A 14,306-nucleotide genomic window follows, 5' to 3' on the forward strand; every position below is an offset into this window, starting at 1 on the left:
GATAAATTTCTACTGTTTAAGCTTCTTAATTTGTGGTAATTCGTTATGGGAGCCCCAGGAAAAGAAACACTTTTCAAGGGCTTGAAGGCTCTGGTCCTAATATTCCTTCTGAGTTCTAGGCATAAGGTATCAACAGCATCTCCTGACTATTTGACCATGATTCTGCATTTCCAGAATATTACTCTCCTCCCATCTCCCTGCTTTCTCACCTTTGGCCCCCAACTTAGCAACCTTTGTAAATGAGATACCTGTGGCCCCAGCCACTCTGGCTAAAAACCACAAAGTCACCTTTGAGTCCTCATTTTCCACCCCCTTGAAACTGTCTCCATTTCTGTAATCTAAGAATCATATGTGGTCCATTAGTTTGAGGGACTAGTATCAGGTTCCCAGACTTGGCAGCCATTGCATCTCATGGTCAGAGCTCAATAAAAGGATTGGTGGCACTTTAGCCCAAATATTGGGATACAGACTCAAGGAATCCTTGCTATTCTCAAGATAATATGACCCAGTATCTGGGCACTGACTTTGTTAAAACTATTTAAATACCCAGAGTTCTACCTAGCTTCTTTGCATACCTAAAATTAGGGCTTTCTGCCTGAACTCAGCCCAGAGGCTGGCATTCTGATAGCTGCTCATAGATGTCCTTGAGATCTGAGATTCCACCTCTCACTCAGATCTGGATCACCCGTCATGGAACCTGACCACCGGCTATGACACCAGATTATGCCATATTAGGAATTCAGACTCAGTGTGATTGTCTAATTTAGTGCTCATTGTCCATCATTTTTTTTTTTTTTTTTTAGCTAAAATGTACTTAACAATTTATAGTTCACAGAGCACACTTAATCTATTTTCTTATTCAATCCTAACAGCCTTCATAAAAATCTAGAGCAGTGAAAAGTTAAATAACCCATACAAGCTCATGTAGTTAGCATTGGTGGCGTCAATGCTCACATTTAAGCCTCCTGGCTCCACATCCTATGCTCTTTTCTCTTCACTGCATTGCATGCTCCCACGTTCCTAGAATCCACTGGAAAGTAACTTCTTTCCTGCCTCATGGGGGCCTGTAATTCCAGGTCCCTCTTTTTCCTCATCTGCCCTTGCCCCTGATGTAGATAACTGACCTGTATTGTATCATATCCAGATTGATGGAAGTGACCTTGAGACTAATGATCCCCCTTCTCAAAAGGCTGAAAATGATTTAAGGAATTGCAAAACTGCTTAGTACCATTAACAAGTATGCAAGCTGCCAAGTATAAGGGAGACATAATATTCTTATGTAGAAGACATCTTTCCAGGGAAGTTTTAAAGATGATATAATGAGGTTCCATGCAGTGCCTCTGCAAGCTCTAATTTTGAAAGGTAAGAGCACAAATACTGACTTGAATAATGGCCACCTGGGATGAACTTCTGTCCCCAGTGTTTTGTCTACTTTTGCCTTTCAGGATGATGAATGTTAATCTTTTATTAATCCTCTCTTTCTTGCTTAATTTTTAAAAGTTTATTCATTCTTTCTTTTTCTTATTATTTTTTTTTTTTTTTACTTGCCCTGGGTCTTTGTTGGGGCCTGTGGGCTTTCTTTAATTACGGCAAGTGGGGATACTCTTCAGTGCTGTCCAGGGGCGTTTCAGTTGCAGCCTGCAGGCTCAATAGTTGTGTTTGGTGGGCTCCAGAGCGCGGGCTCAGTAGTTGTGGCGAGGCTTAGTTGCTTCACAGCGTGTGGTATCTTCCCAGAGCAGGGATCGGACCGTTGTCCCCTGCACTGGCCTGCAGATTCTTATCCATCGTACCACCAGGGAAGTCCCCTTTCTTACTATTAAAAGATAGCATGATGTGGTGGTGTGTATTCCAATTTCCAACACTGGCCTGTGAGGTGCTGGGCATGTGGTGAAGAACATGAGCTCTGGAGCAAGACTAAGTCTTGGTCCCCTGTGGTTAGCACTGACCTTGAGCAAGTTGCTTAACCTCTCTATACCTTATTTTCCCCACTATGGAATGGAGCTATTAATGGTATCCTGGCTGTAATGTCATTGGAAGGATTAAATAATTAATGTAAGTAAAGTGCCTAGAACAGCACTTTGCATGTGGAACTCGCTCTTTAACTATTAGCTCTTCTATATGGACAGGAATGAGGAAGTAGCACACCAAATCCCTGGAGGAATCTTTACTACTGGAGAGTCAGAGGATATTTAAAAATGAAGATTTCAGGAAACTCATGCTATTGCCATGAAGTGTCTCCATCCTCCCTCTTCTTTTTTTAAGATTTATAGTTTTAGCACCACCACCCCCTATTTGTTAGCTTTAGCCATTTTTAAAAATTTTTATTTATTTTTGTTTCTGTCTATGCTGGGTCTTTGTTGCTGCGAGGGCTTTTTTCCATTGTGGAGAGTGGAGGCGACTCACTAGATGTGGTGCACAGGCTTGTCACTGCAGTGGCTTCTCTTGTTACAGAGCAGAGGCTCTAGGGTGCATGGGCTTCAGTAGCTGTGGCACATGGGCTCAGTAGTTGAGGCTCCCAGGCTCTAGAGCACAGGCTCAGTAGTTGTGGCACGTGGGTTTAGCTGCTTCACCGCATATGGGATCTTCCCATATCAGGCATTGAACCCATATCTCCTACACTTGTAGGCAGACTCTTCACCTCTGAGCCATCAGGGAAACCCTGAGTTACTTCTTTACAAAAAAAAAAAAATTTCCTGTGATAGTGTCAGGCTATACAGACTCTTTAATAATGTAACATATACAGAATTATCCTTATTATTAGATCTACTCATTTATCAATTGTTGTAAACACTGAGCCTGCAATCAGAAACATTTTGACAAATTATATTATTTCTTTAGTTTACAATGTAATGTAAGAAATTAAAATACAAACACTATTTAGAAATATAAACTAATGTTATATTAAAAAAAATAAAGCTGACACAATTAGATAAATTATCACATAAAAATTACATAGATACCTTGTTAAGGAAAAGAAAGAGCCAGGACATACATATTTTTAGGTATAAAAAAATCTATAGTTTTTTTTTTTTTTTTAATAACACATCTGATTATTCACTTTTTAAACAAATTGTGACTGAAAATGAATGTGCCACTTTTCAAAGCCCTATGTAGAATTATATTACAAGAGAAGCAGCCACCAGAAAATAAAGACCAGGAATAAGACTTTATTTAAAGAGGGGAAAAAAGGAGAGACAGGGATCAAATGAAACTTCACTGTTTTGATGAATTAATTTAAAAGTTTCTTTATGATCTTGATCTACAGAATGTTGTGATGCATTGTTACCACATTCTGTGCTCTTAACTGACCACGTAGCATGCTGGGAAAGGCAGATTAAACTAGTTCTTTTTGGATTGTTAAAAGTTAGATTGAATATCCAATGGTAAGACTCCTGTTCTGATAAACTCTTCTTTATCTAAATACCTGCCTTTCTCCTGATCTCATTGACTCCACCAGCCCTGAAGACAGCAGCCTGCCATCTGATAGAAGATAAACCCTTGTGCCTGCTTTTTTTTTACCCTTGCTGAAGAAAACCTTTGAATGTGTAACTTGGGCTGAAGATACTTATCAAACAATCTTTAGTTGCCAGGAATTCAAAAGTGGGCCATGATAGCCAGTGATGGAATCTGGTCTCTCTGCTTCTATTTGCTTTGAAAAAAAAAAAAGTATCAACATGAAGTACTTAACTGAAGCTTAGTACACTTAACCAGAAAGATCCTGCAATACTTTCTATAGAAATTTATTTCAACTGTGTGGCAAGCCTGCTGAATAGAAAAAAGCTATTCAAATGTTATAGATAATGCCCTAGATCCCATTACAGTTCTAATTTCATTGAGGCTCTGGAATCTTTTAAAATAGTATATGTTAACACAGTTTCTAACCGGAGGACACAAGTAGATTTTTCTTTGGAGAAGTCAGCTCAAAGGAGACCCAAGGCTGAATGTAAAGTTAAACTCACCTTCTAGAGTTAAAGTAATCAAACTCTGTTTTAGGATTTTTTTCCCCCTCAAGTTTTTTATTTTTTATATTTTATATTAAGAAAAATTATTTATTTAGGCTGTGCTGGGTCTTCCTTGCTGCCCATGGGCTTTCTGTAGTTGCTACGCTCAGGGTCTCCTCTCTAGTCGCAGTGCACAGGCTTCTCATTGCGGTGGCTTCTGTTGCAGAGCGTGGGCTCTAGGCCACTCTGGCTTCAGTAATTGTGGCACGTGGGCTTAGCTGCTCCACAGCATATGGAATCTTCCCGGACCATGGATTGAACCTATGTCCCCTACACTAGAAGGTGGATTCTTAACAACTGGACCAGCTGGGAAGTCTACCCTCAGGTTTTTTAAATCCCCCTCATACAACAAGAAATGTTAAAACAAAATTTTTAAATTAGCTTATTAGTGTTCATTTCCATTAAAAAGAGATTAAAAAAAAAAAAAAAAAAAGGTTTCATGTTCCAAAGACCCAATGATCCTGGAATTAAGAGTATTTTTATCCTCAGTTAGGCCAGTGTATTCAGTGGGGAATTATTTTCAGCAATTTTTCTTCCCCAAATTTTGCTCTTGGCTGCAGTTTATCTCCCTGGGCTACTGTCCTGCTCTCCCTTCCTTCATCATATCGAAGGTCCCTTGGGTTTGACATCAAACTAACCTAATAAATAAATCCATATTGATATCCTAAAGGGCCCCAAGAAATATGAATTCAACTGGGCTCTCTTAATAACTTCTCCCCTGCACTATTAAATAATTGTACCCTTTGCTCCAATAAGAACTTCCCTCATTGGCAATCAGTGAGTCATTTATTTTCAGTTCAATGGTAACCAACTAAATTTAATATTTATTTTTCTCCTCAGCATCTTAAAACTCTTGGTCTCCTTCCACTATTAATATGAAACCAACATTTATTAGCACCAAACATGATACAAAGTATTGAGGGCTGCATACAGAAATGATAGCCAAATGGGCTAGAGTATAAATATTGTATAAGTAAATGGAATGTTCTGTGAAGGCAAGAACTACATCTGGTTGTCATTTTGGCTTCTTCAAGGGCCCAGAGTTTCCAGATCATGAACAACTATTTTAGGCCCATTTAAAATTAGTTTATGTTTGCTGTAGTTTGGTTGCTAAGTCATGTCTGACTCTTTGTGACCCCATGGACTGTGTAGCCCACTAGCTAGACTTCTCTGTCCATGCCATTTCCCAACTATCGAACCCATGTTTCCAGCATTGGCAGGCAGATTCTTTACCACTGAGCCACCTGGGAAGCCCAGTTTATGTTTGGGTGGGGAGTAATTATAAGGATGGAGAAGTGGGGTGTACAAACTGTTGGGTGTAAGATAGGCTCAAGGATGTATTGTACAACACAGGGCATATAGCCAGTATTTTGCAATAACTGTAAAGGGAAGCAACCTTTAAAAATTGTATAAAAATTACTATTTGAAAAAAAAAAAATTGTTTGTAATCCCTGCAATGGGAAGATGAAATGAGTCCACAGTGTCTTGTTCAGAAAATTGGAAGAAAACTGGGTTTGGAAAGTTGCTATAATTCATAGATAATCAAGTCTCTACTTCTAAATTTCAAAGATTTCTGTCAAAATCAAAATAGTAATCAAGGTGAAACTAATTTGCTAATCAGGAAAATCACACAAATTAGTGAATAGTCATTTTAAAATATCTAATGAGATTTATTTATGTTGTTTTAGCTTTGTCGTTGTTGGTTAGTTGCATCATGACAGATAGTACCTGGCTTGGGGAAATGGAGAAAGAAGATAGTTGTACTACAATATCTACCAATTAATGATCTGTAACAAATAGTAAATTGTATTTTTTGCAGTGTTTTAAGGGCTTTTGTGTGTGTGTGTGCTCAGTTGGGTCCAACTCTTTTGAGACCCCATGGACTGTAGTCCACCAGGCTCCTCTGTCCATGGGATTCTCCAGGCAAGAATACTGGAGTGGGTTGCCATTTCCTTCTCCGGGGGATCTTCCTGACCCAGGGAACAAACCCACATCTCCTGTATTGGCAGGCAGATTCTTTACCACCAAGCCACCAGAAAAGCCTGTTTTTAGGTTTGTTTATTTTATTTTTTCCTTGAAAATCAGACTGAATAGGTCTAAAAGGTGGAGAAGGCAATGGCACCCTACTCCAGTACTCTTGCCTGGAAAATCCCATGGATGGAGGAGCCTAGTAGGCTGCAGTCCATGGGGTCACTAACAGTCAGACACGACTGAGGGACTTCACTTTCACTTTTCACTTTCATGCATTGGAGAAGGAAATGGCAACCCACTCCATTGTTCTTGCCTGGAGAATCCCAGGGACGGGGGAGCCTGGTGGGCTGCCGTCTATGGGGTCGCACAGAGTCGGACACAACTGAAGCGACTTAGCAGCAGAAGCAGGTCTAAAAGGTAGAAGGAAAAACCAAAAAATTTTTTAAATCTTATCTTCCTGACAGGACCTTCATTGAATCACTGCCATTTATTTCAGACAAAGCGTTGTTCATTTCCCTAATTCTTTTGCATTTAATGAAATATTCAATTCTAAGTGACACATTTCAGAATCTCTGCCACTCTCATATAAACCCTTCTCTGCTTCCTGGATGTGGTAGGTAAGGAAATACGGCAGGACCTGGTACTGCCTCAGTCACTAGCTTCCAAACAAGTAACAACTGACTGGTAGTTTGAATAGCAGTTCCTCTCATTTTACTTCCCTCCTCTGACTTGAAGCCTTACCCATGAAAGTCACGGGGACATTAGATGGGATAGTGAGCCTGTAGAACGAGAAAGAAACAAGAACTATAAACCATGGAAACCCCTTGGGGAACTGGCTCTGACCAAAAACTGAGTATTTATTTTTTCTGCCCAAATTTGTTCACTTTATTTTACTATAGCCTGGAACCCTGCCAATTCGAAATTCACTTGACTTAGCAAATAGACACTGCTAAATGTGAAAACATTTAACCCTCTGGGAGACTTAAATTTAATACCTTTCATAGGAATACACTACTTGCTGACTCTGGGCTAGGACCTGCGGGTAGAAAAGGAAGATATCAGTTAAGATAAAGAAAACACAATCCCTCCCCACCTAAAACTAGTCTGGTAGGAAGAAAAGGTGTATAACCAGATAGCTACTCAACAATGTGTTGCACATCATAATATATTTTTTTTCCACAAAGTCATTTCTTGAGGTATTAGCAAAGGCTTCATTGTGAGTGTAACTTTAGAGCCAGACCATGAAGGGTCAGCTGAAGTTCATATCAGAGGAGAGGGGTCAAAGCGTTCCATGCAGAGAGAGTGGTTTGCTCGAGGACAAAACAGCCCAGCTTGGCAACCAGGAAAACTACTAGCCTGTCCACAGGGCATGCAGTGCACATGATTCTGTGAGAATCACAAAAATGATAAGGAATAAGATCTGATGGGAGATGACAGCCAGGTGGTAGAGGACTTAACATCTGAGTGGAAAAGATTAAATTTATTTTAGTCAAAGGAAAGATAGGGAGATGCTGGAACTGTGATGACAGGTCCAGATTTGTATTTTCTAGAGAATATTTGGGCAACAGCACTTCTTAGTGAATCACATTTAATTTTTCTTAAGAACTAGCACTGGAGAAGGAAATGGCAACCCACTCCAGTATTCTTGCCTGAAAAATCCCATGGACAGAGGAGCCTGGCGGGCTATAGTCCACGGGGTCACAGAGAGTCAGACATAACTGAGTGACTAAATGATGAAGAACTAGCTGGAAGGCTATATACCCAGGAGGTGGGAAGGCAGGAAGGAATATTCAGACATAGCAGAGCATGGGATACTTTGGTGTAGAATCATCCTGCATAGGATTTAGAACAAAACAGGAGTTCAGGGTACATGAGGGAGACAGAAATGGGAGGCAGAAAAAAAATTTTAGCAAATGTGAAGTTAAACATTGGTTGTTTTAAAGCGGGGTTGGCAAACTATGGCCTGTGCTTCACAGCCTTCTGTCTGTTCTGTCCAGCACTGCTAAGAATGTTTCTGTATTTTTAAATGGTTGGGAAAAAATTCAAAAGAAGTATTATATTTGTGACACACGAAAATTATATAGAATTCAACTTCCAGTATCTATTAGTAAAGCTTTACTAGAACACAGTTATGCTCACATGTTTATGTATCATCTCTGGCTGTTTTCACACCACAGCAGTGGAGTTGAATTCTTGTGACAGGGACTGTATCATTTGAAAAGCCTAAAATATTTACTATCTGACCATTTACAGACAAATCTGGTAGGGATGACCAAAGAAACTCTGCAAGTCTATAAATTGGCAGCCAGCCTTGTATCTTTGTCCTGCCATTGGGCCCCTGGAGTTTCATGTGACCTGGAAGTAATGTAAAAGTGTCGTGCCCTCTGCAGTGCTGCTTAGGCTTTGCAAAGACTGGGGGCTTTGCTCCGCTGGTCAATTCAGCCCCTAGGGGTATACATCTCTTTCCGATAAACCCCTTTCCTACCCCCTGACCCAGAATCCGTAACTATAGATACAACTATTATCATTTAAAATTCAGCTATCTTTAAATAAAGTTAACTAAAGGAATTGATGGGCTAGTTTGGAAATTTATGAAAATGCTCTCCAAATTGCAGACACTGATGTAAAAACAGACTTCATAATATAGCCTCTTTATAAACTGTGGACTTGTACAGTGACTTAAGAGTATCGTGGAATTTTCATTCATGTGGTTGAGCCTAAGTCGATGTGACTTAACAGTGTTAAGGCTCATAAAAGATGACTAGGCCCTGGAAGCATGCCAGTAAAGGTTTCCTGATTATTACATGCTGACTACTTCAGACTATTGTTGGAAAGCTAGTGAATGAAGCAGACCGGATGTAACACTAGAGATTAGCTTTATGAATTGGAATTTATCACTGATTTCAAGTTATGTCTGGAGGAAAAGATACAGGGGTAGGGATTAAATAAGGCATGGCTTAATTCACAGAATTTAAACTAAAATGCCTTTATTGATAAAATTTATATAGAACTACTCTGCAAAAACATGTCCAGTTTTTCAAGCTTAAAAGCACGAAATTTAATGTTTTAAAGAATTAGTTTTTTTTGTTTGTTTGTTTTTTAATCCATTACAGAAACACTTACAGAATGCTTCTGAGGTACCTAAAGCCATAACTGGTCCTGGTGACACAAAAATAGATAAACATCATCCCTTTCCTTAAAAAGAAAAAAAAAAAAAAAAGTACTCTTTCAGAGAGAAAACCAGAAGAGTAAAGCAAAATTAATTAACTAATAAATAAAATGAAAATGTTGTTGAGGGGCCTTCCTGGTGATCCAGTGATTAAGACTCCACACTCCCAATGCAGGGGGTCTGGGTTTGATCCCTGGTCAGGGAACTAGATCTCACATGTTATAGCTAAGAGTTCACATGTTGTGACTAAAGAAACCACATAATGCAACTAAGACCCGGCACAACCAAATAAATTAAATTTTTTTTAAAAAATGAAAGTGTTGTTTAGTTCAGTTTTGACATAAGTGAAGTAGTCATTTCAAGATAAACGTTCTGATATCTGCAACACATCCGGAGTTTCTTAGCAGACACACACCTATAAACAAATACAAAATTATATAAGATCAAGTCAGTTTTTATTTTTAATTCTAGACACAGTGCAGGAGAAAAGACTTAAGTGGTAGCTTTTGGTCATTGATCCTAAAGGTGGAAAGGGCAATTAAAGTGTTAGAATCTGAGAGGGATTGGACCCACCACAGATACCAAAATCCCAAGGATGCTCAAGTCCCATACTTGCCCTTGGTATCCACAGACTCCAAATCTATGGCTTCATCAACCACAGGTCCAGATCATAAATATTACATGATGTGGTTGATTGACTTGATGGATGTGGAACCCCGTGGATACCTGTATATCCTGAGAGCCTGTATATTTATTGAAAAAACTGATTATAAGTTGTACCCATGCAGTTCAAGCCCAAATTGTTCAAGGGGCAGCTCTATTATTCAAAATAAGCTACCATATGCCAGTGATCTGAATCCTGACGTAGTTAAATCTGTATCCCCAGGAGTTAATAGCATGCAATAGATATAAAAAGGGCTTATTACACTTGTTAATTAGTAGTAGTTTCACTGCTTTATTGTGAATCCCAATTTTGAATGTGTTTGGAAAATATAATTCTGAAACTGGTTTTAGGAACGTCTTGGTCAAAACAAGAGTGTTTTGGTTATGTTAAGTTACAAAACAATGTGAGGCCAGAACAGAAGTCTGCCCCGGGCAATTTGGTTTTTGTGTGTGTGTGTGTGTGTGTGTGTGTGTGTGTGTGTGTGGCTGGGTCCTGAGGCATGCAGTTTCTTAGTTCCATCATTTTAATGTATTATTCTGCATCACCTTGATAAGGATAATAGGACTTTCTGAGACTCTTGTGAAAAGAAACTGCTTTAAAATATCCAGCATGAACATAATTAACCCTTTGTTGAATGGAACTAATAATAAGTCATAATAATAGTCATCATCATAATAAATTCTGATATAATAGGTGTAATATGATACAAAATAATATCATAATGCCATATACAAAGGGAAGATGACATATGTACTGTGCTTACACAGTGTCTGGGACATAAGGATTGATCAGGATGTATTAGTTTTATTATTGTTATCCCCATCTACTGGGAATAACAGTGATGCAAATGAACCAGAACTATTTCTTCTGAAGCTTGAGATTAATTGCATAAATTTTCATTCAGCAATAGGCTTTCTTTCCTTGAATTACATTTGCCCTTGTTGGTTTCATTTTTTTATAAACTCATTCATTCATAACACATTCATTAAAAACCATTCACGCAAACATTTAGTGAGCTTAATTGTGCTGTCTTCCCTTATATTTTTAGAGCTACACCTAACTTTAAAATATATCTTGATCCCTGTCCTCAAGGAGATTTCAGTCTACTAGGGAAGCCAGATGAACAAATCAAAGATTAAGGTGTCTGCCATGAGATAGATATGCTTTGGTATAGAGAGGGAGAGCTTCCAGGCCAAGCTTTTTGGTGTTAAGAAAGTTTCCCTTAAAGAGGTGGTATTTGGGCAAATATTTTAAGAAATTAGTAGAGTTTAGCAAGGTAATGGAGGTGGGGGCCAGAATTATCCTAGGGAAAACATGACATTTTTTAAAAATGCAGTTATATTTTTGGCAGAAGCAATGGATACATGTTGGATGTCTTATTTGGCTGCCTCAAAATCTGATGCAGAGACAAGATTCAGTGTCGGTGCAGTGTGGTGATCCCACGAGACACTGGGGAGACTCTAGGAAAGGAGACGTAGAACCAAAATTTACTTTATCAAATCTGTTACCACTGGAGTAAATGTGAATACATGGGAATCAGTTACACTGGGAATTTCTGGGAGCTGATGTAGGACACAAGCCTTAGAGTTATCTAACCAGAGGATAAGGAAGTTGGAGTACTCATTTATACATCAATTTTTGATATTTTTTGTTTGAGACACCTAGAGGAGAAAGACTAATAGGCAGCTGGAAGTCAGTTTCACTAAAATGGTAAGGACTTGAGACAGGCTGGTGGGGTGGGAATACCAACATTACTCATTGGCTTTGACAGACCTAGAAACTAGACAGATAGGAAGGAACAGATAATGATGTTTTCATATAATGCATGTGAATTTGAACTTTCTTCTTAATATTGTTGTTGTTCAGTCCCTAAGTCGTGTCCCGCTTTTTGCGACCCCATGAACTGCAGCACTTCAGGCTTCTCTGTCCGTCACTATCTCCCTGAGTTTCCCCAAACTCATGCCCACTGAATCATCCAACCATCTCATCGTCTGTCACCCCCTTGCCTCAGTCTCTCTTGCCCTCCTCTTGCCCTCAGTCTTTCTCAGGATCAGGGTCTTTTCAAATGAATCAGTTTGCATCAGGTGGCTGAAGTATTGGAGTTCCAGCTTCAGCATCAGTCCTTCCAATGAATATTCAGGACTGATTTCCTTTAGGATTGACTGGTTTGATCTTGCTGTCCAAGAGACTCTCAAGAATCTTCTCCAACACCACAGTTCAGAAGCATCAATTCTTTGGCCCTCAGCCTTCTTTATGGTCCAGCTCTCACATCCATACATGACCACTGGAAAAATCACAGCTTTGACTCTACAGACCTTTGTAAGCAAAGTGATGTCTCTGTTTTTTAATATGCTGTCTAGGTTTGTCATAGCTTTTCTTCTAAGGAGCAAGCATCTTTTAATTTTGTGGCTGTACTCACCATCCACGGTGATTTTAAAGCCCAAGAAAAGAAAATCTGTCACTATTTCCACTTTATACCCCTCTATTTGCCATGAAGTTACAGGACCAGATGCCATGATCTTTGTTTTTTTGAATGTTGAATTTTAAGCAGCCTTTTCATTCTCCTCTTTCACCTTCATCGAGAGGCTCTTTAGTTCCTCTTTGCTTTCTGTTATTAAAGTGGTATCATCTGTATATCTGAGGTTGTTGATATTTCTCCCAGCAATCTTGATTCCAGCTTGTAAGTCATCCAGCCTGGCATTTTGCATGATTTACTTTGCAGCTTTAAAATGTTTTTTAAAAGAGATAAGGGAAGTTAGTTTTGTTTTATAAAATTGGCTTCTGCTAATTTTGGAAGGTGGGCCATAGGGAATAGGCTAATTTAGAAACTACAGCAGTTCTGACAAATGAATTAACGTGGTAGAGGGGGATGTAGAAGAGTGGGTGGAATAGAAAGAGATTAAAGTGAAGAATTTCTGAATACATGTGGAAGGAGGAGATGGAAGACACAGATTGCAGGTTTCTGTTCTGAAAATCTAGGCTGAAGGCAGTACCTTTCACTCAAATTGAGGATTCCAAGAGGAGAAAACAAGTGAGGGAGTGATCCATGAGATCAGATTTGGAAATTCAGAATATAAATGGTGGTTGAAACTGTGTAAGACATTGTCTAAGGAGGCTCTTGGCTCCCAAAAGATGAGGGAAAGATCTAGTGGGGAACAGGGCAGGTAAGCAATTATGGGACAAAAGTATTGGCATAAATGCCAGAGAAATTAAATTTGAGGGGAAGTGAGAAAACTCTACCCAGAGGATCTTTTTATCTCAAACACCAAGGATGAGTCTGTATTTATTAGTGGGATGGTTAGGAACTGGAGCATTCCTGGCAGGACTCAGTTCATTTCAGTCAGTCGCTCAGTTGTGTCTGACTCTGCAATCCCATGGACAGCAGAACACCAGGCCTCCCTGTCCATCACCAAACCCCAGAGTTTACTCAAATTCATATCCAGTAAATCGGTGATGCCATCCAACCATCTCATCCTCTGTCGTGCCCCTCTCCTCCTGCCTTCAGTCTTTCCCAGCATGAGGGTCTTTTCAAATGAGTCAGTTCTTTGCATCAGGTAGCCAAAGTATTGGAGTTTTACCTTCAGAATCAGTCCTTTCAGTGAATATTCAGGACTGATTTCCTTTAGGATGGACTTGTTGGATCTTCTAGTTGTCCAAGGAGCTCTCAAATTTCAGTGCTCAGCTTTCTTTATAGTCCAACTCTCACATCTCTTCATTCTTTCTGGAGTTATTTCTCCACTGATCTCCAGTAGCATGTTAGGCACCTACTGACCTGGGGAGTTCATCATTCATTGTCCTATCTTTTTGCCTTTTCATACTGTTCATGAGGTTCTCAAGGCAAGAATACTGGTCCCTTTTCCAGTGGACTCCATTTTGTTAGAACTCTCCATCATGACCTGTCCATCCTGGGTGGCCCTATAAGGTATGGCTCATAGTTTCATTGAGTTAGATAAGGCTGTGGTCCATGTGATCAGATTGTTTAGTTTTCTGTGATTGTGGTTTTCATTCTGTCTTCCCTCTGATGGAGAAGGATAGGAGGCTTATGGAAGCTTTTTGATGGAAGAGACAGACTGAGGGAGAAACTGGGTCTTGTTCTCATGGGTGGGGCCATGCTCAGTAAATCTTTAATCCCATTTTCTCTGACAGGCGGGGCTGTGTTCCCTCCCTGCCACCTCATGCGAAGAGTTGACTCATTGGAAAAGACTCTGATGCTGGGGGGGGCAGGGGATTGGGGGCAGGAGGAGAAGGGGATGACAGAGGATGAGGTGGCTGGATGGCATCACTGACTCGATGGACGTGAGTCTGAGTGAACTCCGGGAGTTGGTGATGGACAGGGAGGCCTAGCGTGCTGTGATTCATGGGGTCACAAAGAGTCGGACACAACTGAGCTACTGAACTGAACTGAACTGAAACTATGGTGGAGGTAATGAAAATAATGGTGACCCCCTTCACAAGGTCCCAGGCAGGCACTGCTACACTCAGTGCCCCAATCCTGCAGCAG

Source organism: Bos taurus, chromosome 1 (assembly GCF_002263795.3).
Source record: "Bos taurus isolate L1 Dominette 01449 registration number 42190680 breed Hereford chromosome 1, ARS-UCD2.0, whole genome shotgun sequence".
Classification (NCBI taxonomy): Eukaryota; Metazoa; Chordata; class Mammalia; order Artiodactyla; family Bovidae; genus Bos; species Bos taurus.